The sequence below is a fragment of the Molothrus aeneus genome, chromosome 6 (assembly GCF_037042795.1).
Source record: "Molothrus aeneus isolate 106 chromosome 6, BPBGC_Maene_1.0, whole genome shotgun sequence".
In the NCBI taxonomy this organism is placed as follows: domain Eukaryota; kingdom Metazoa; phylum Chordata; class Aves; order Passeriformes; family Icteridae; genus Molothrus; species Molothrus aeneus.
The window spans coordinates 21,910,611-21,934,141 of NC_089651.1; the positions used below are offsets into that span (position 1 = coordinate 21,910,611).

The window sequence follows — 23,531 nt, forward strand, 5'->3', positions numbered from 1 at the left end:
GTAAAAAAGGCAGAATCCGAGGGAAAACCCAGCCGAGGCGATGCTTTTGGACGAGGTGATTGCAAGCGAGCAAAGCAGCATCAGCACCAGCTCTGTGGTTCTGAAACTGCCTTGTGCATGCACACAGCACTGAGAGCATCTCAGGCAGGAGTTAGGGAAGCTGCATTTTCCCTCTCTTTGCAGTAATTACCAGCCCGGATTCTGTGGGCAAGAAATAAATAGCAAAGAGAAATCCTCCCTGCCTGCCGCCCCCCAAAAGAAGTAGCGATTAAGCGCAGATCTGTCCGTGCAGATCAGCCTCGTGAAAGAGACAAGATCTAAGCAGCAAGTTGGTAGCAGAGTGGCCGCTTGACGCAACACAGGGGCCTATGGTTCGCCCAGCTGTAAAATAAAAAGGAGGTGGGGGTGCGATCCAATGTCTCAGCTGTTAGAAAACACAAGGGCTCTCCCATCTGCCCCCCCCTCCCCCCGACAGCGGCACAGAGGGAGACCCGGCTGAGAAAGGGCTGATCTTGCATTTCAGGAAGCCTGCATTGGAGAGATCTGGTGAGGACCACAGTCTGAGTTAATATTTCTCGAGAAATAAAAGATATTTTGAAGACTTGCTCGCAGTTTAGAAAAGAGTAAAAGGCTGGCTAAGGGACAAGTGAGAAAAAAAAGCAGAGCAAAAGCACCTCATTGCTCCCTTCCCTCCTTTTCATCTTGTTCAGGACACGTAGCTTGAGCACTAGCTGGCTTGATGAAAACAAAGGTGGAAGGGTCACAATACCTTTTAAGTAGCCTTGCATTTTCATAATTATTTATCCTCTTCTACTTAGAGAAAAAAAAGACGTTTGTACTTTCTGGTGGCCAGCAAACATCTTTACGGGGGTTTTATTCATGTGAGCATATTCTAAAGGGAGAGACAAGGTAGAGGGAACTTGGGAAAAAAAAAAAGAGAGATGTGATAAGAGGGATCAGCCAAGCTAAGGCTATAAAAAATCCTCTCTGTTCCCTGCCTACTGTCGTCCCTCAAGAGGATGGAAACCAGGAGTGATTTGGGGGGGCAGCTCAGGCGCGAAGGGAAATCCGAGCCACGATGGTGCAGCTCCCCGTCTCTTTACCTTGCCAGCCAACTGTTGCTGCCATGCTTAGGGCTGCGGCTGCTGCGGGCGGAGCGGGAGCCGCTCCCTTCTGCTTGGGGCTGCCCCTGGCCGGGCTCCGCGGCCGCCGCAGCTCCGCAGGGCGCCTCTCGCCAGCCGCCCTGCCCCGCTCCCTGCCCTGCCCCTCTGTCTGCTCTCGCTCCTCGCACGTTCCCGTCCGCTGCAGGACACTTGGACACGTCGGGCGGCCCGGGCCGCGGCCGCGCCTGCCGCACCCGACCGGGCACCCACCCGCGGCAACCCCTCCGGGCTGCCCCGGGGAAGCCCCGGCCCTCTCCTCCTGCCGTCGGGCTCCTGCCCGGCCCTGCCAAGGCGCGTCCCGGCCTGGCCTCGCCTCCCCCGACGTGCTGTGCCGGGTCTGGGCCTGAGGCAGCTGGAGGGGCTCCTCTCTGGTACTCTGTGTGTGTGTGGGTGTGTGTGGGTGTGTGTGGGTGTGTGTATCCCCACGGGTGATAGGGGCGTCCGGGTGGGGCCGTGAGCCAGTCTCCGCTCCCCTCGACGCTTCAGGGCAAGCCGTAGCCAGGTGAGTCGGGGAGGAGCGGAGACTCCTGCGGGAGCCACTCCGGCGCGATTAATCCTCCTCTCCCTCTGCCTTTCCCTGCAGGTGCGGCCGCGCCGTCGAGGCCAGAGGCGCCGCGGGAGCAGCGAGCGCCGCAGGCAGGTGAGAGAAGCGACGGGCTTTCCCCACCCCCCGGGATTCCTCACACGGGCCCCTCCCGAAAGCCGGGGAACCGTCCGGGTTCCCGGCTGCTGCCGTTCCCTCAGACCCCGGCGCTGGTTACGGCCAGGCTTGGCCTAACACAGCACTAGGCCACAGCTGCCCCCTGATCCCCAGCACCGACAGGGCTCCAGCAGCACCTACTGCCCCCAGGCACAGGCAACAACCTCATCCCACATGGGAGAAAGCTCAGGATGCTGGAAGGGAGGTCAAGGCAATGAAACAGGGGGGCAAATCCACGTAAAATTGTTATAAATGATATATAAACAGGCCGTCATGTTGATTTCTAGTGAAACCTGTCATCTTAAGACAGTGGGGAAGGAAAAAAGTTAGTAAGCATTGCCTAAAATCTCTGTGCTTCCTTCATTCATTCACTAGTTAACACTCTGCCACTTCATGGTTAAATGCATTGTCCGACATTTGCAATTCTCCTAGTTTTTGCCTGGTCAATTTCTTTTTTTTTTTCTTTTTTTTTTTTTAATCCACCATCCTTGAGACAGCTAGTACAAATTACTGTCTACCACTATAGTCGTGAGGTAGAAAATTGAGAGGCAAATTAATTGATAGCACATGTTTTAAAAGCAAAAGGACCCTCTCCCAGTAAAACAACCAAACATATCCTTGTTTCAGTCAGGTTTGGCCATTGTCCCCTGCTCTGTTTTCAGACGTGGCAATTTTAGAGAAAGACGAAATACGTTCCAGTTACAAAATGAAAAGTTTACAAATAATTAACTACAGAAAAGTCTTTTTATATTTTGAATTTTAAGTTCATTTTTCATATTTTAAATTTTAAATTCAGTTTATGAGTAAATGAAATACATAGGAAGGATTTTTGTAAGAAGTCCATTTTTGTCTTTTTATTTTGGCATCTAATTTCTTGATGGACGTTATCTGCCCACAAATTGCAATGGACAATTTGCTGTAAAACAACACAAATGTCTTCCTTAAGAAAGCTGCCATTATGGGCAGATGTCTTCAGAGGTTAGAAGCTCCTAACCTGTCCCCTGTCTTACATCAAACACTCTGTTAGGACCCATAAAGCTTAGCAGTGCTGTACTGGTATCAGCTTGTTTGCAATCAAAGTAGACAAACTCTGCTTACTTAAAAATATGAAAGAAAAGCAGCTTCTCGTAGCCAAAGATGGGTAAGGCCTGCTAGAGCCTCGAATACATGCAACTCCTAGACCAGCATTTAATCTCCCCCAAAAGAGGAGGTATCAAATACTAAACTAGTACTGCTATTGAGGTTTCTTAAAAGGTCAAGGCATACATTGCTAGGAGTGGGGGGTCAGTGCATGTTAATTTATGTCTGTTACTGCACTTAATACAATTATATAAAGGCTAAGGGCCTATGAATAGAATTGCTGCTTAAGACTTCTGAGCCTCCCGTATTCCTGTCAGTAAAGGGCTGAGAAATACCTCCAACCATCTGTAAAAAATTGCTTTGTGAATATGGGCCTCATGAAATAATGATTTAACACTCTTACCCCATCCTCCTTCTCCCCTCCTTCTCCCCCAGTTTTTATTAGTATTTGAGTCTTTCACAGATCATCTGCACATCAGTTCTCATTCCTTCTATTTAAGATCTGTTACCACAAATATATTTAGCTATAATATTTGGATTAGCTGTAGTATGCTGCCATCTCATTTCTGGATATAGAGATTGCTCTTATAAAGGACTCATGTAAATTACCTTTTATTAGTATTATTATATTTTCAGACAAGTTGTGTAGTTGTTTGCTGTGTAACTTTCAGTAACTATCAGGCCTTGCTGAAACACTAGATGTTTTAAAATATATGTCTAAAGGGGCTTTTCCTATAAATTAAAATAAATATCTTTCAGCTTTTCTACTACAGGGCAGGTTAATTTGGTTAGTGTCATGTTGCTGCCCCCCCATTCCCCCCCCCCCCAACGAACAAAAACTTATTATATCTCTTTCTTTTTCTGAAATATTTTATGGGAACTAATTGTGGAATACTAAATAGGGTTTGTTGACTCACTGGCAGTGTCCACAGAAGTGTGTTTTGCCAAAATGTTCCCAGTGTTGTCATCCCTGGTTTAGCACGACCAGTGGACGTGCCCTGATAACAGTTCTGCAGGTAGTAGTGCTTGCAGCATGTTAGTTGACACTGCGTTTATCTAACATAGGGAGTACGAGAGTGAAACCCCAATAAGCCTAATTAGCAGTAGAAGTGGTGGGAAAGGTTGGCAGATTTATGGTACTGCAGATGTGATATGTAGTCTGGGGGAAAATACAGCATGTAGACTTCCCAAAGTTCAGAGAGGAGCACTGCAGCAGCCAAACTTGGTCTGAAATAACACAACGCTCTTTCTGTTTGTAAATATAATCCATTCCCATTTGTAAATATAACCAGAAAAGAGCAGCATTGCCCATGGACTTTGTTTGGAGCAGGAAGAAGCTGCACCTTATTTAAATACATTCAATTTTCTGTGTAAGTGACTAAGTACTGTTCAGAGCAGCACACACAGGCACAGGGTTGGCTGCATGCATGCACAAAAATACATATGCATGTGAATAGAAATTGGATTCTTTTCTAGCACTTTGTTTTAATTCTGGATAGTCAAGCTTCTTAATTTGTAGAAGAGAGTTACAAAAGTAGTCCCTGTGAAATTTAAAGTTTGCACTTAATTTAAGAAGCACTACCTGTGTTTTATAGCATATTTGATGCTGTTGTTCAGATGGGTTTGGAAGGATGATAGAAGATGCTTTATTAATTTTTCTATGTGCACAAGGAGAAATGCATCATGGTAGTAGCATGACATGAGTCACATTTCTAATACGTCTTTAGTCTCTGCAGAACCTCTCTGGGGTTAGGAGACACCATCTACTCCATGTGGCCACAGTCCAAACTCCTGCACAGCTCAAGTGCTTCCCATGACCCACGTTCCCGTCTGTGTGCAAGTAGTCACAGGCTGTGCTGACATAAGTGTGGTGACAAGGACACGCATTTGGGCACTGATGATACCTCTACTAGTCACCAGGATGCAGCGTTAACTTCTGCAGGAGAAAAGAGATGATTCCCTCAAGTCGAGCCAGAGAAGAAATGTGACCTGTGTGTTTGTCAATGAGTTGTGGTGTTTTCAGTGCTAATGTCTAGGCACCACGTTGTTCTCTTCCAGGCAGGCATAGATGGGAGACATGTGAGAGGAAAAGGGAGGTGAATTTAATTTTCTGTTTATTTTATTAGAGGATTCCCTCATCCCCAAAGCTCATTCTCTGAATTTGACAAATCCATGCTCTCCCATTGCAGCAGCTCTGTCTCCTGGGAGGTGGCCAGGCTGTCTTCTGAAGTTGCCCCCTTTGCTTGGCAGTGGAGGTACTGAAGGGGTCACCTTCTCCCCACAGTTGAAAGTGGGCAAGTAGTTTTTTAAAAAGGGCTCAGAGAATTGTGAGTTTCTAGGCCAAGAACATAGTAAACAATTTACTAAGAATAAATTCAGGGTGTGCCATGGAAAAGGTGTTCCATCATCCCTTATTTTCAGTGAGCTATATGTTAACAGCATGGAATAATGCCGTGCTAAATAATATAAGCTAGCATGAGCTTCTGCCCAAGCGGACAAGGTTCATTTGCCTGGGAAACCTGAAAATTCTCAATTTGTGTGCAAACCTCTCTGAAAAGGGGAGTTGCAAAAAAAATTTATTCTGAGAATTTGATTGTTTTAAATGATGCCTTTTCAAAATGATTGCATGGTTGAAGGAAAAAATGGAAAGCAGTGGGACACTGCCATGGAGAAATTACATCCTTTTTAAAGAATGTGATTCTTCCATTTTTGTTCTCTTCAAATTATCTGCCCTCATGTGAATGTTTTTACCAGAGAGGTGTGGGAGGCAGAAAGCACTGCCAAATCAAGGCCCACCACACCCTTGAGTTTATAGCTTTACTGAAGGAAATAAGGTTATTTTCCAACAGAGGAGCTGGGACAAGCACTGGGAGAACATGTGTTGTTGTTCAGCTCATCACAGCACAGTCCCAGCTGTACAGATGTAAGTCAGCCCATGCAGGTGTCCACCCTCACTGCAAACAGGAGGGAAAGGAGGAAGTGGCCTAGAAGAGAGGGCATTTGATCTTGCACTGAGTGGATGGCACATGGTGTCCACTCCAGAAAAAACATCAACATTTCCTGGGAGAGGAGTAAAGACCAAAAAGGCCAGTAATTAGGAGGAGGACTGGGGAGAAGTCACCAGCAGCCATGACACCATCAGTTATTTAACCTCAATGTATAGAATACATAGTCAGCAGTGTTAATTGAACAGAAGTACTGTGAGCAGCAAAGACCCAAAGAAAGCCACAAAAGCCAACACAGAAACATCTCAATGCCCTTGTCTTTCTCTTTCTGGAAAGTCTGGTTGGGTGACTCAATAAAATTCTACATGTCTGGTGTAGCTGCCCTTTTCCTTAGTGACAAGCTGATGCCAGGTCTCTATCACTTTCTGATTTCCGTTCTAAATCTCTTTAATTATATTGTTACATTTTAGTTATTTTTCAGCATGTGTTCATATGCTCTGTCACATTAAAAATGGCCAGTGATTAAAGAGAAGACCTACTTGTCTGCTGAGAGGATGTGAAAAATCTTGACATACTGTTGTTAGAAGTTCTTGGCTGTGCCAATACATTTGCCGGTTTTGATGTGAACATATACTCACTGCTAATTTGCTGTTTGTTGATCCATCTCCAGTGCAAGGATGGTACAGTGAGGGGTTCCCTGCCTGGGCACAGTTCTCAGCCTTTGTCACAGATCTATCTGTTCCTGTGGCCTCTTGCTCCTCAGAGAGTCTCCAGCCCATGTGTCCCAAGTGTAAGGCACAATTTCTGGTTGGAAAAGAAATTGGATTTCTTCTCAAAGAGGTAGAAAGAGAGGGACAGATGACATGACTTTTGGGGGGTGCTGTTTTCTGACAATATATTTGGTAACTCTCTTTTCCTTTCAAATCAGGATTTATGAAGCCAAAAAAGAAACAAATTAGCAGAATGACAGGTAGGCTTTTAAAAAAGATTTGTCCACTGCTGGTTCCCAGACCCATCCTCGTCAAAGCAATACTTCTCAGTCACTCTCCTAACCCTCAGAGGAACATCTGCTGGGGAAGCATGATACGGCACAGGTAGAGAAATGACTAAATGCAGCTCATGATGGGAACATGGCAAGACAGCTCCCATTTTTCCTCTTTCAGTCCTCCCTCCTTTTTTTTTTTTAATTTCCTGCTTTTCCCTTATTTTTATTTCATTGTTTCTTCTTCTCTGTCCCAAGTCAGGCACATGCACACTGTCTCTCTGTTTTCCTTCCATTGTGTCTCCCAGATTTTCACCCACCTCCATGGACACCTGTTCCTGGAAAGGGCCCTCAGCTGATTCCCCTGCTCCACTGCTCCTCCCACCTTGTTCCCTACAATGCACACAAGATGAGTGCTCCTGGTGAGCACAGGAGGTGAAAATTGGGAGGCAGGGCAAGACGTAGAGGAGTGAGCCTGAGCAGCAAGTTTAAGAGACATGATCAGTAGCTGGCCTTGCTACTGTTTTTGGGCACTTGGATGTGTACAATTTTCATCATGGATACAGAGTGTGGAGACATCAGGGCCTGTCAATGTAAGTGTGAGAAATCTTCCCCTCACCTACGGAGTTTGGTGTTAGGGTTCCTCACCTTAATTGCTCTTTAGGTAAATTAGAGAGGTGTGTGCTGCTGTGCCTGTTGCACAGGGCAGATGTGGACTTTGCAGGCAGTTTAGAAATGGATTCTCCATCTGCAGTATGTTGCAGATGAAGATTGAAGTTATAAGGCATAGAGGGGAGCACATGATCCTTGCTTTATGACCAGTTGAGGCCAGAAATGATAGGAAGGAAGAATCCATTACACAAAAATAGGATTTATTGGCATGTATTACACATTTTTATGAAGAGTTTTGTAACTAACTGTGTGTGTGTATGTTCACGTGCTTATGTTTTTATCATGCAGTTGTAGCAAAAGGCCAACCTAACTGAACCAAATTAAGAAAAACAGAAGCGATAGAAAAACCCCAATTTTACATTACTGATTTCTACACTGAACTGTTTGAGTCCATACACTGGCAGGTCTCCCACACCTTCATCTCTAGGCTTTATTAAGTGGTTGAAGGATCGTGTATAGTGTGACTAAAAAAACAGGGTGCCAAGTCATGCAGCTGAAACATTTGGGAGCTCTGCTCGTCAGGCTTGCAGTATAAGGGACATTATGCTGAAGACTGACCCTCAAAGTAATCATGAAGGACCCATGGCAATGACTTTTTAACATCCTATGTTTTTCTTTAAAAAAAAAAATTAGAAGTATGTTTCTGAAAAAGAAAAGAAAAAACCTCCAGCTATCTTTTGTGTTTAAATTAAATTAAAACACTTTATAGTTAATGTTAAAAACCAAAAGTAACTGATTTTTATTAGTACGTGATGGCAAGGAGTCTATATGGCTAGGACAGAAAGATAAAGAATTGATCTTTTAAGTTTTTGGTTTTTTGGTTTTTTTTTTTAAACTGGTCAAACTGAATGAAATAAAACAATAAAGAGCCTAGAAAAGGGGAAATCAGTTTTTTTAGTTTCTCTGAGTGCTTTCTGGTTTTGCTCTTTAAAAAAAAATAGTATCAGAAACCATGACTTTTTTACATAATAATTTTAAATTTATACAATAGTTTTAACTTATTATAACAATTATAAAAGGTGCTTTTTTTTTTTTTACTTTAGTTTTTCTTACCCAGTAGTTGTGAATATATAAGTCTTTGTATGTGCATAGATAGATGTGTATGTGCACATAGGGACATATCCTCAAATACAGGTACATGCAAATCCATAGTAGAAGTAATAAAGGCAAAACGTGATCTCTTTCTTGATAGTTATAAGTTCTGCAAAAAATTGAAGATGGTTTACTGGCCCAGAGGTTTTAATGTGCACTAAGAAAATTATAGTTAATTTCATAGTATTTACTAACTTTTTAAAGGTCTATTCAGTATTAATTCTGCTGAAATACAGGGCAGACTATTTTATTATATCACAGTTTATGGAGTCAAGGACATTTTAAAAAATAATGTTTATTGACCAGTGACTGCCTACATTTCTGCAACTTCCATTCAGGTGTTTTTTTAACACCAATTTTAACTATTTAGTCAAGAAAATATTTTCTGGCTGTTTGCATTTACCAGCAGTTTGTTGCAATTCAAATCTTGGTATGTAGCTTCCAAACCTAGCAGCTGTTTCTGGAGAAAAGTAACTACATCCTGATCCAGGAAGGGCTTTCCTCCTCCAAGCAGGCTTCTAACAGGACTTAGCCTGACCACAACAGGGCTTCTCAAAGCAGTAAATGTTGCAAAGAGATACAGATACTTGCAGGGAAAGGCCTTTTGTTTTGCACTGCTGCATCTGAGATTTTTTTTCCTCTTCCTTTTCACAATGGGTAAAAATATATGGCTTGTGTTGAAAATCAAGCTCTTGTTGCATTCTGCTTTACTTCTAATTGTGCAGTTACAGAAGTGGGACAAAGACTTTACAGCCCCCCCAAAGGATCCTTGTCTCTGAGAATATCTATTTTTGTCAGTTTGAACAATTTCCACAGGATGCACTTCTGGCATTGTGTGATTTGCTATCTGTTCCCATGCTTGGTAAACCTATTGGCAATAGACATTCTGGCTTTATTAATTCACTGCTTCATGCTACATACATCTACTTCAGGGCAGAGAGACTGTTCAAAGCCTGAGAGGAATATTTGGGTTTCTAGGTCCTTTCTGATTAGGTTATCAAAATAAGAGTAGGGGTATTTTCTTTTATTCTTTATTTGTTATTTTTTAATTTTATTTTTTTTTTTAAAATACCACTAACAATTATTGCCTGGCAACTGAATAGAGAACTTCCAAACTTGTATTACACAAACTATTTCTACCATTCTTGTTTCCTTCTCTGATTATTCATAGTCATACTAAGCCTTTCTCAATGTAATGGGCTTTAAAAATGTATGTATAATACAGCTCCTAAATTGAGAATGGGGATCCTGCAGTTTAGCATTCAGTAAACAAAATGTTACCAGGTACTGTCATGCCAATAAGTTTAAAGATTCCCAGATGAACACGAGTGCAGAAACCCTTGTAACCTGCTATAGTATATCTTTTTGCATAATACCTTCATTTGCTTTCCCATATGGTTCATGAGATTATGGGGTCAGTTCTGCTCCTACAGTGAGACCATTAGTAAAACTCCTTTAGACTTGTATACAAAAAGTACTTGTTCAAGAGTGATAATTTCTTATTCTGAAGTTATTTGACTTCTTTTTTTGAGGCATATTCATCCCTTTCATTTTTTTTTTCAGTTGATATATATTGCTGTACAGTAGAAACTCATGGTTGAGGTATTTTAATTCTGCCCAAATTTAAGCAGATATTACATGCAAGAAGAGCAATCTTGAAAAAAAATCAGAAAATTGTGATGAGGTTGAAATGGAAGAAAACATTGTTCTGCATAAATTAACATTGCATTTCATCTTTATTTTTTCTTTCCAGATTAATTTGGGTGTTCTGATGTATAAAAGTCCATGCTCTGTCTGCTCCCTGCCCCCACATTGTCGAAGTCACTAGTACCACATAGGCTTGTCACCCTCAACCCTCCATACTACATAGGTGAAATTTTAGCTAACGTTTTCTCAGTTAAATAATGGTCATTGCTTCTCACTCTTATTAAGTAAATCAGTCTTGGTTCATTCCTTTTATAGGAATTTCTTGTACAGATTTGAACTGGTAGAGTAGAACTCTGTATGTGAAGGACTAGGTATATGTGCATATATGTAGGCATATGTGCATTAAAAATACAGGAAAAATATAGCAACTTAAAATAACAAATAGAATCAAATTAATCTGCCCTTAATTCATTTGTTTTTAAGGCATTTGGTTAGAATCATAGTATTTTAATATGTTCATGAAACTGCAGTATATTTCTCCTCTACAGTGAAACAGATATGCTGGAGAGGAATTGCAGAAACAGTTGCTTTGAAAATGTGTTTGATCATACCTGTCTATAAAGTGTATATCTAGTCCTTATGAGGTTTAACCAAATCTGATCCAAATCCCACTGAAATTAAGGGCTGTTTTTTAACTGAATAGGAATTGCATCAGTTCCTTCAGTAGCCTTATTTATTTGGGGGTAACAGCTGTCAGGATTTCTGTCTGTGTGTGTGCATGTGTAACTGTGTACATTTTATTCATGTATCATCATATAGGAAAAAAACATGTTTTATGTAGTTTTACTGTGCCTTTGTGCATGTGTTAGGTAGGCACATGTCCATGAGATAGTACTTAGGAGGAGTTGTGTTGCAGAGGTCTCCTCTTTATGCTCAAGTAGATTTATAGATTTCTTTTGTCTTTATTTTATTTTATTTTTTATATCTAGGAGATAGCCATCATCTAACCTTCAACAGGAAAAATGGCAGATTAATTTTTGCTGGTTTTTTTTTTTTTTCACTTTAATTTGTCCTTGAAGGTCAAAATTATTTTGGTGATCACTTCATGTCACGATTTTTATTTGGAGTCAGACTGTAATATCTCTGGCACAGGGACTGAGAAGTTAAGAGTACATATCTGAAGTGTCTAACACATCAGAAGAGATTTCTTTTTTTTTGCCCCATTCCATAGTGGTAAAGCAAATATGGGCCAATACCTGATAACTTCATTATCCACATTTTCTTAACCACTTGGTAATTACACTTACGTCCACTTGCTTAATTACAGAGCTAAAAATAGTGTTTTCTTTCATAGGTAGCTGTAGTATCTGTGTGTAACCTATTACAGTAAATAATTTTTCTTTGATTTACAATGCTTTTTTGTATTGGCTTGCCTTTCCTGCTGCCTAATTTAGGAGCCTAACCTCAGACAAGCAAGTTTGACATTTTAGGCAATTGTTTTCTAACCTTATAGATGGTCCCCAAACTATACAGCACTTATCTCTTTATCAGCTTTAAGAATAAATGAGATACTGCTTTCTGGTATCCAAAAGGTAACCCCTTAAGTTAGGTCTAATGCAGTTTTGGGAAAAGGTGTCAAGAAGGAAACAAGTCAACTTGTTTCTCTGTAAATTCATTCAGCCCTGAACAGTATGGAATTTGAGTAACAGAAACTCAGTGGAGTGAGCAGAAGATTTTGGATCTAAGGGCATTCTGAACAATGTAAATTGTGCTAATAGAGCATGATGAAATGTGAGCATTTGGTCATCTAAGCATCAGCCTAGGATGAAACCCATATGTGCAGGCAGTCCCCCACTCTCTTAGTCCAGCAGACATGTGAGGCTGTGTCAGCATGTCAGAGTGAGTGGGCAGGAGAGGGGACGTGCACCGTCCTGCTGGGGCCACCTGTGGTTCTGCCACCAGACAGGGATCTGCTGCTCTACCCACTGCCCTGCCACAACAGTAGCTCAGCCTGTTAGAAAATCTGGGTCAAAAGAAAAACAGAATATATTTGGGCCTGATCTTTTGTCCCAAACAGTTTTTAGCTTTAGAGGATTTTAGTCTTGTAAACAGGTAGGTGTGTAGCATGCGTGAAGTCCCTTGGAGCTGTGGTGGCCCATAGTGGTCAGCTGAACCAGCAGCCAGCCTCAGTACCTGCTGTGTCAAGGACTGAGCTAATCTTTCTAGTGAGGATGAACAAAAAAAAATGAAGCAAACTATATGCTGAAAAGAAAAGTTAAACATCCAAAAGATAGCAAAAGTACTTGGTGCCTCTTTTTGAAATTAAAAGTTCTGGATGCATGATAAATGCAGGCTTGACTTCCTATTTGAAGAACTATTTTAACAGCTATGTTTTATTTTTTCTAAGGTTAGGTAGTGTTGTAATGAAGACCTTGAAGGTGTTTTTAAGTAGTTGTTTTAGAAGCACATTTGCCTAGTATGAGTAAACTGTAATGAAAGTTTTACTTTGTAATTGCTTATTCAAGGGTCCAACATGGAAGCAAGAAAATGTTTTGTAGGGGGGGTGAAAGATAAGTGTGTCTGTTAGGTATGATACAGTTTCCAAGCCCCTGTGTGTCAAGGCCAAATGTAACTCACTTTTTATACATTTACCACAGTCTTGTTTCCAGCAAATGAAAGGATTTATCTGAGTGGCCAGAGCAGAAACTTGCATTAAAAATTAGCCTTGACTATTATTCCTTTATTCTTTTGCATCCAGCAGTATTATTCCTTTGCATTCTTTAGAAAAAAACAAAATTATCCACATTTATAATGAAGCTGAGAGTAAACAAACAAAAAAAAAATTAAACCTTTGCTGTGTTATTCTTTCTACAGTTAGTCAGGGGGCTATTGATATAGAAAGAACATAATTGCATTTTTAGGTAACGGTCAAATCCACATTGCCCCGTCCCATGAATCTGCTGCTGTGACATGTTAGCAGGACCGAGCCCATTGGCTTCAAATGGACAATTCAGATACAGAAAGGAAGCAGGTTTTGGCTCAGTCATGTGTAAACAGAAGTTCCTCTGCACATCTAGAACTAAAAAAGCAGGTTTAGGATGATTTTTGTAATGAATGTAACCCCATATAAGAAGGAAATTAATTCCATTGCAGTAGTAGTGGAAACTAAATGTTAAACAAGCGTGGATCAGAAAAAAAATAATTGTCAGAGCAGCATACTGCCATTTTATCACTCTCATCTGTTAATATACATGTTATTAAGTAAATATGGGTATTAAAAATAAATGTTAATCCTCTTTTGGTATTTATTCCATGGTAAGTCATATTTTTCTCTTTAATTTTGAAATTAAAAATATAAAAGCATTTTGCTCTAGAGAACAAAGGCTGGATTTTTATTTTCCCCTCCTTTTAAACTACTGATTACTAATTTATGTACTGGTCACTTATTGCTGACCATCCCAATTACTGCTTTTATATGATATTTTACTTGCTGTTTTTCTGGACAGTATATGAAATAGGTTTTCATTTCTGTAGGATTCTAATCCTCTATTTCTACATATAGTACTAATATTTTCCTTAGAAATAGCCTTTCAAATGAGAATTTCCCCTCTGTAACTTTACCTTCATTACCCAAAATACTAAATACTCCATACTGAAGTTGTCTTCTTTTGAGTAGTCAGTATTTAGGTTAGTCTTTCTTGCAAGCTTGGGGGTTCAGGTCTGAGGCTGTAAACACCTCTGTACGTATGAGTAAGTCTAATTTTGTGAGTAGTCTAAGCCAGCAGGGCTCCTCAAACAAGAATGTGTTTGCAGGCTTGGGACCTACAGATATTTGGATGGGAAGATGACAGGGAAGGGGTACAGATATCAAGTTTAATTTTTAATTACACATGCCTTCCAGGATCATAAAGAAATATGATAGTATATTTAATGAAATGGATTGTTTGTGACACATGACACAAATAAAGCTGTTTGCCTACTTTGATACCACAAGATAAAGTTAACCTAAATACCTGGTATCTTAATCAAATCTAACTATTGTGATTGTTTGAAACTTTTGGTCCTGATTTAGTTAAATTTTAGGTAACATTCAAACATTTAAAAATCTTCCCATCTTATGATACTGGTTGACAAATCTGCAAAAGCAGGACAGGAGTCGGTTTCTAAAATTTGTGGGGATCAAAAGGCTCTTTAAATATGCTATCAAATTAACAGCCTTTTGGGTTTTATATAAAAGTTGTTATCACTGCTGTGGTTATTCACGAAGAAATTTGTTTTGAATAGTTAGGCCTTTTTTCCCCTTCACCACACCCCTTCCAAACTGCAGCCACAAATTAAAACCCACTCAAGGAAAATGCTACTTGCTTAGTTCTTAATACTGCTTGTACTTAATTTAGTGGGATTAATATCAGTTTTAGATATGAGGGTTATAGTGTAAAAGCAGAAGGACAGAGGTACATAAAGAGTATTTCACAACTTGGAGAATATTTATAATGTAATCAGAAGCCTGTGCAATGAGAGAAAAGGGATCTGAGGATATAGTCAAATAAGGAAGCAAGAAAAATGAATGTTTTAGAAGCCATGTTTGCAATATGATAAATATATCTACCTGGGAAATGATACTTATGGGTTTTTTTAAATTCTGTTTTACAGTAGTGAAATTAGGAAAAACTTTGAGAGTCAAATTCTGCCCTTAGATATACTCATATATTGCCTGATGGCATCGAGAGAGAAGATTTGAACATCTCACATCTGACTTGGAACCAAACCAAAAAGACTATTTTCAGATGAATCTGGAGTGACTTCCAGATCAGAGGATCCCAAATTGATCTGCCAATGTATAGAGAGATGATTTCATCAGGCACAGAGAGCAGTCTCTTTGGACTTAAACACGATAGCTATTGAATAGTACATAGCAATGACAAATGGCAATTTTGGCTTTTTCAGAGAAGAGGGAATTTACTCACATGTAGAAATTCATAGTACAGAAGACTGTCTGCTAAAATGAGTGACAGGAACACTGGCCATCATTCCCTCTTCAAACTGCTCTGTAACGGCTTTGCTCCTCTGTCCTGTAAAAGTGAATAACCCAAGTGAATTGCTAGGTTCTGTGATTCAAATAGAGCATTAGTAAGCAGGATGTCCAGGTCCTCCTCCAGGGTCCACCAGCTTTCCAGTATAAACCTGGACAGACATCTCTTTTTCAAATGGTATGTAGTATTTACATGAAACATGTTTCAGCAGAATGGAGGCTTCAGTAAGCAGGCACAGTTTTGGGTAGACTGATCCTAGGCAACTGGTTACCAATTTGGGGAGATTGGCATACATACTTTTATTCTCCTTCACTTCTTTTATGAATGTAGTTTGGTGATACCATTTGAATATCTTGGTTTCTGATAGTTTCTGAAGGGTCCTGTCTGGAATAGTGATTTGGTCTCTATTTCTTAAAATTCTTGAGAAGAAGAAAGGAGGCAGCCTGTTGTGTCAGAAGGCTGTGTACAAGGATAAGTGGAAAGGCTCTGGTGGGTCTTCCCAAACCACACTGACCAGAAATTAACTGTCATTTATCTAGCAGACACTTAACAATATCAACAAGAGTCAACACTTTTTTTTTTTTTTTTCTCAGAAGTCTTTAGAGGACCCAGCTAAGCTGCCTCTGATGTTTCTTGGTCCTTTGTTGCCTCCAGCACCACGCTGGAGGTCATCAAATCTTTGATTCTTACTTGTCCTGCAAGATATTTTATTTGTGAGGCTATTGACATTCCACAGTCCTAAAAAAAGTCCAAATTGAAAGTTCTTGTCTCCTTGTTGTTAATCAGGATCAGGTGCCTGAAGACCAGCAATTGATATGTCCCTGGACCTTTCACCAGGGAAAATAGGAAAAGGAATGTGGCCTGAATGTCTTATGTACAGTAGCACCAGACCTGAAAAAGCTGATTTCCTGGCATTGGTTCATGCCTTGCTGTAAATTTTGATGGATGCTTTTCCTGCAGTTGGGCCATTCATAGCTGCCCTCTCTTGTGTGGATTCTCCAGAGCCTAATAAGGCAGTCACAGTGCAGCCTTTGAGTCCAAGCTGGAACATTTACCTGTCTCTGTAAGTCTTGTGGCCACTTGTTTCCACAAAACTTGCAGGAAGTCAGTTACCATTGAGACCTGTATTGGAGTGCCAGGATTGGCTACAAACTGCCAGTGCGTTCAGCAGTTATTGAGCACCCTTATGGTCACTTTCTGTCTGTCTTGTCCATGCACAAGTACACACGCATGCACACACACAGCATGATCACAAACCTTGTTGCCATAGGAAACCAAGCTAAAAACAAGCAAGGTCAGAAGGCATGAGCTCATTGTTTTTCTTTTCCTGTTCCTTCTTAAAAACTCCTTGCACAAGCTTTTGTTATTCATTAGATTAGGCGTGGGTTTGGATGCTAGGTAATGGAAATTGTACTTGCTGCCTGCTAGTTTTATACTGCATGACATGGTGGTGTCCATCATGGTGTTTGTCTGGCTGCCATCTTTTCAGGCCTTGCCTCACTCCCTCGTCAGTCTCTACAAGATTTGGCAGTGGTACTTGCTGCTTTGGCTTGCAGTTTCCTTCCTGGTCCCCTGCTTGTTGTTGAGAATGTCTCCCATAATCACTTTGATCTCAGTGCAGAGTTTTGCCCACCTTGAAAAAAGTAGCATCATCACAGGAAAAAAAGATATTCCAAAAACCCAAAGCAGGGTTATCAGTTGTTAAATATTACAAAAATCGCTAGTCTGGTTAGAACTAACTCAACCACTGTCATCTTTGCTTTAGAATAAATATTTATAGTGTGTTACGACTAAACCTTTATAATACAGAGGTATTACCTGGGCAGGAGATCTGATGTATACCACGTCTCTCCACAAGGGCCATGAAAGACATACTTTTGGTAACTGTTCATGGATAATTTTCTTTCTTTGTTCCCCCTAGTAGAGCAGCAAAGTGCCACATTTTTGATCAAAATGGTTACTTGCAGAGACTTATTTGTCTTTTCAATATGAATTGTTTCGTTCTCTTCCATCTTCTTCTATCAAATACACTTGCAAAGTACAAGCCATAAGGAACAGGAACCCATCTGGATATATATGTTTAAAACAGCTTAGATAATAATAAAGCACAGTATGTATTTTTTTTTATTTCATGTAAACATTCAAATTAAGTGCCTACAAATGGGCACAGTTATTTGTACATGTTCTGTCACAAATAAAACAGAATAAATCAAGCTTCATATTTTCTATATACTGTTTTAGAAATTCAGAAACTGGACACTTACTTGGTTATGGTGGCCTGTCACCATACCAGGGAAGGCTTATGCCTTGCTTGTGATTTTCTGTGCTTTCACATGTACTTGCTCTTATGGAGGTTCTGGTCTTGGGTAAAATCAGAGAAGTTTCAGACTTGGAAAATATTTCCTCTTGTCCTGTCTGGATGCTTTTTTGCTCCAGTGGATGGAAATTATATCTTAAATATATATATTGTTTATTAATGATTCCTTTGCAGTGGAATCATTAATAAACAATAAATATTTTTATATATATAAATACCCCAATCCTATCTGCATTTCTACATCTTCTTTCCCTGGCTTTGTCAGCGACGCAGAAACAGAGTACCCAAAGTCACTCAGCAATGTCTTCTAGACACCTCAGTTTTGTTAGGCCTTCTAGGGACAAAAGCTCTTCTCAGCATCAAGAGTTTATTGAGGAGGGGGAAGAAGCCTGTTTGAGTAATGGTGGGAAATGTAAAATTTAGAGCACTTCTGGCCACCAATAAGGGCATGGAAAACACATTTTCTAAATCTCTCTTTTACCACCCCATCCCCAGGTTCCCTAGAACTGTATTGCTGTCTTTACTAGTTGTATACACAAGGTTTTGGCTGCCCATGGTGCCAAGCCATGAAACATTTGAAGTCTGGGAGCCATGCTGATGTTATCAGGTCAGCAGGGGAAGGAACTACTAAAAAACAGTTTTTTGCAAAAGCCATCTAGGAGATTAAAGTTGCCACAGAGAGTACACTACATTCTTTCAAATCTTAGGCATATAGCTTTAAAATCCTTAAAGAAAAGTAAACTGGCAGCTCACTGAGAGACACCTCAGACGTGGCACCATGTATCTTGAAGGCTCACATCACTGGCTGTGTCCATGCTAGTGAATGATACACATCCTGGACCATTCTCTGGCACTGAGGTCAACTGGCACAAAACATCCAGTATCCATACTACTAAGCTGTCTTGATCTCCCAAGACATATGCAAAATGTTTCTTGAACACAGTCTCTAGCTAGTGGTAGCTTTCAGTCGTCACGCAGGAGCTGTTTAGGAAAGTGCTCTTTGGTCCCGGCCTCAGCCATGCCAGGGTTCTTTGAGAAACTGTAGAAGAGGTGCCAACAGTGACGTCCCTGGCATCATTTAATGTTTCAGAGAAGGTGTAGCCAGAAGGCTTGCAGGTGAATTGTGGGTGCCTTTGCTACAGCAACAAGATGGAAGGCTTGATTCTTTTAACAAGGGCTGTAATTCCTTCTCTTTGTCAATCCCTTTGCCTTCTCACTCAAACCTGAGATTTTGTTCTAATGAATGCTGGAATAGCTTACTATTTTCAGCTGTTTAATAGTTTGCTGTTGTGATTGTATTTGATTGTGTTTGAATTTGTATTTCCCCAAGGATAGAGAAAGGGATTCTATAAATATTATTTGTTTTAATTAATGAATGTCAGTTTCTTTTGTAATGTAGTAGGGCAGCAAGGATGTGCAGTGGGAGAGTGACCAATAAGGCCAGAAAGGCATTGCTGTTTTTATTCCTGTGCCCCATCCACTGTAGTCCCTGTGCATCTGTTTCCAGAAACTCTGGCACAAATGCCACCATGAAGGACATTATCTATTATAAAACCTTTGCTAAAGCCCCAAGGTACTGAAGGCAAACAATAAATTGCTTAATACCTTCTCAGGTATTTTTTATGACTTGTAGTTTGCTGACACGATCCACAGAGACCCTGTAATGCAGGCCCTACTGAAAGGATGCACTTGGTCAAAAGTTTTTTATTTGAGCATTCAGACTATTTTGATCCCTTTTAGGCACTTCAGAAGACCACTAGAATTATTTTGTGCTAGTATAATCTTTCAAGGTACGTCTTCATTCTGGAACATCCTCTGGTGCAAGCTCTGGTTGAATTTGGCTAGGCATGTTAACCAGGCTTCTGCTCACTGAGTCAGAGCCATTTGTTGGCCGTGGTCTAGGAGGCACATTGTTAGCCAAGGAGAAGAGGTTTCATTCTGGTGATTATTTTGTTAACTGAGAAGACTTTAAATTTCTTGTTAATAATATTTTACAAAGCTACACGTCAAAATCTGAAGTAAAAGACAATATTTTCATTCAATGCTGATATATCCTGGGCAAATCAGTGATGATACAGGGCCATGAAGATTCATTGTAGTCTGTTAAGGTTGTGTCTACATTCTCAAATGAGTGTATCTAGTCCTAGAGCTGTCTTGGATAAGTGAACAAAATATCTTGAGTGTTTTTGCTATTCTGAGGATTTCTGTTAGTCTGATAGTTGAGTGAAATATTCTGTGGGACCAATAATGTTTGCTTAACTCATGGGAGCTAGTCTGCTTATTTCATGAGTTAGCAAAGTGAACTGGATTTTGTTGTTTGGAAACCATTCAGAAAGCTGTGCTATGTCTTTATGGAGGAGCCTCCACTAGTGTGGATGTCACTATATCATTAAATCAATGGGAAACCTGTGGGGAAGTTAGAAGGTATGGCATTGAGTTTGCAATGTTTTGAGATTAACAAACACACCTTTGAAGAAGGGCATGCATAGGGCAGATGGACCCAAATTCCGATACACTTTAAATTATATTAAGTAATATTCATGGTTACTTATTATGCTATATATTTAGGGCTTCTGTGGATATACAGCACTGGAATCATTATGTTCTAAACTAAGAATTTTAGAGTAGTTTTAACAAATCTTCTATTCATCTGTAAAATCTGGAAATGTATTCTGTCAATGGAGGTTAGTACATAAAGACTCATGACAGTTGAAAAAAAAGTGAACTTTTGTTTGAATATAACTATTTGTTTTGATGGTAATTGAGGCAATTCCTTCACTTTCCACAAACATTCATTAGATGACATTCTGTAGAAGAACTGTCACATGCAATGATGCATTTCTGTATCCATATGAATGCCTGAACTGGAACGGCTGTAGCTTTTAGGAAAGCCTTTGATGGGTTATAAGTTTACCAGCCAAGGGTAAAAAAAAGATGTCAGGTGATTGGGATGACCAACAACCCCCTATAAATACTAATTTATGAGTGGTGAGTTCCTAAAGTACACAAAACAGTCATTTTAGTGAGTAGCTTGTGAGCAATCTCATGGCCAGAAGTATGTTGGCAATTACTCATTCAATAATTTGTGAAAAATATATCTGCTCATTGACATTTTGAAAAAAAAAGAAGATAAATCTCTTAAATGCATTGCAGAGAAATATCTTGCCAGCTAACAACCCAAAACACACAACTCCACTTACAAATATTTAGCCAACTTCTGATTGATATTTCTGAACTTCTGATATTTCTTATTGAAAGAGGTCTGTCTAGATCCTCCAGTTCCCCAAACAGCAGAAAGGTAACCCCAGAGTTGTGGCACAATTTGAATAAAACCCCAAATCTATATGAGTGGCTTGGTCCTGGTCTGAAATTTGCAGCTGGGTGGCTTTTTTTTCAACAAAATTCAAAATTTTAATGCGTGGATATGTTAAAAAAAAATGGATTTCAATTTGAACGTTGAACCAAAATTCACTTCTGAAGGCTGTTATGCATGAGCATTAGGGATACACATTTGAAAATGCAGCTATTGGCAGTCATTAGTTTAAACTCCTCTGCAGACCACAGGTAGATCCAGAATAGCTTATAGCTTGTGATTTATGATCTGCTGCAGTTACAAGATTTACGAGGGCCCATTCCTGCATCATTCCCTTCTCACTGGCCCTGAGAATCAGTTCTCCCATGCTACTCCTCTGTTACATGCCTTGGAGGTTCAAAGGATGTTTGTTTCCTGTGTCTCCTCCTTCCTTTGATGTCTTTGCTGAAACTCCCAAGAAGAAAGGTCATTTTTAAGGGTATATTTTTATGATGTAGACATAGGACATGAATTGAGACTGACAGATTCATTTTGTGCAGGATACGTGAACAGTGCTTGCAACTTGTGGTCCATATGTGCATGGACTGATTTCATATTGGTAGCTTAGCTGGCATTCAAATGTCATACTTACAAGGTTATTTGTGCAATTTCAGCCTCATTTCAGTAGTGGCTGGACAACAGATCCCATCATGTATAGGCACAGAGCTCTTGGTGTATTCCTTTTCTGGCTGGGGGGGGGGGGGTAATATAATTTAATGACACAAATTGTTGGTTTTTTTTTTTACAATTTTCTAACTAAGACTGAGTTCCTAAAGCACTGTATTATTAAAATGGTTTCGTACTTTACTAAAATTTCTTCTGGTTCTCAAGTATACAATGACAACCTTAGCATAGTCAAAACAGTACCCTTCATTACAATTTGATAATTTAAGATTTTCTTTAGATATAAAACAACTGAAGAAGAGATATTTAATTTAGAGATATTTTCATTTAACTTCTTCCTGAAATATACAATGTTTTTGTTTATATTTTTGGATTTCAGCTTTCCTCTCAATGATTTGTTATCCAAAACAAAATCAGGGCTTTTCTAGTATGCTAGGCTTTTCTAATTAAAAAGAGGAGAACTAACAAGTACTAGAAAATGAGTTTTGTTCATTGTAGATTGGTGACCTGGACTGCAATGCAGAATGCCGATGATGACCTGAAAGTCAGAGAGACTGAAAAGAGTGACAAAACTTATTACAAAATGATTACTGAAATTGTTAAGAAATTTGTGCTTTGAGGCAGTCATGTGTCTTTAAGCTTGTCATGATTCACAATTCAGCTTCTTCTTTTTTAAAGCATTCGGTGATGAGACTGAATACAGCATTCCCAGCAACTCTGGTAATGTTGCTGCTGCTGGCCTAAAATATTCCACCTTTTGTCGTGGCCCTTCTCCCCACATGGCTTGTGTTAGTACACCTTACCCTGTTATCAAGCGTCCCCCTTCTTCTGCCCCACTCTCCTTTCAGCCAATGGGAATTACAGTATAGGTTTTTGTGAGAACAGGGGTTGGCCCCCTTTCTCAGGATTTCTTTCCTCAAGAAACAATAACTGTGCACAATGCCTGATTAGTTTAGGGGAGTTGTTTATGGTAACTACTTGAGTTCAACAGAGTTTTTGTGTTTTCTTTTATTGTTGCTAATTTGAATTTATTTTTAAAAGGGGAATTAAATTACCTAGACAGGAAGATATTGATGCAAATTTCCTTACTGCTATGTTAATAGGATTGAAATTAGGAGCATGTACATATTTTCAAGAAGCATCAAAAATATATAACTAATTTAGGGACCTTAGAAAGACTTCAGTTTTAACAGAAATGTAATTCCTTGACTTGCTTAGCTCATCTGTTTTTTAAATGCCATGACCAGGACTGAAAACCTCTTTGTATCTTCAGTGATTCTTCAGGATTGTGTTGAACCTTTCCCGAGAACAACATCCTGCACAGCTCTCTCCCTGTTTTCTTCAGGGTGCTTCAAAGACTCCCCAAACTAAACACTATAACAATTATGCTTTACAATACATTCCACCATATATCTTCTTTATAGTTTTACCCGGAAATTTTGTGAGGGAGTTCCAACAGCAAAACCTAAACTATGGAAGTGTTGTAACATGTACTGCCACACATACGTACATGCAATTGTTTTACAGCTCAAGATGAAAAAAGTCTATCTCTGAGATTGGTACTTTTTAGCCAATCAAATGCTACAGAAATATAACCCTTCTATTATTAATTTCTCCTTTCGTGTACAGCTATCACTGCACATTCAACCCAAAGGATCTCGTGGTGCTTTGCAAATCACATATGTACAGGAACTCCTTCTACAATGAAATGCCCAGGCTAAGAGGGTGGGCTGCAGCCAAGAAAATAATTAGCTTATAGCACACTGCATAACGTTTGTGAACTGCGTGTGTGTAAGGATCATTCTGGCCAAGGGCATACCAGACAGTACATCTCACAAGTGCATCCTGCTGGAAAAGTCTAATATTTAAAGGCTCTATTAAAATTTTAAAAACTATCAACAGCCTTATTCATTATAGTCAGTAT

General features: G+C 39.9%; 1 long non-coding RNA gene across 3 annotated transcripts in view; it reads left to right on the forward strand.

Annotated features, from left to right (window-relative positions):
- Nucleotides 1-23,531, forward strand: part of LOC136558412 (uncharacterized) — a 74,902-nt gene that overhangs the window by 16,439 nt on the left and 34,932 nt on the right. For all 3 annotated transcript variants that reach the window (XR_010783876.1, XR_010783875.1, XR_010783877.1), the window contains exon 2: nucleotides 1,747-1,803. This is a non-coding gene — a long non-coding RNA (uncharacterized lncRNA). The remainder of the gene's footprint in view (nucleotides 1-1,746; nucleotides 1,804-23,531) is intronic.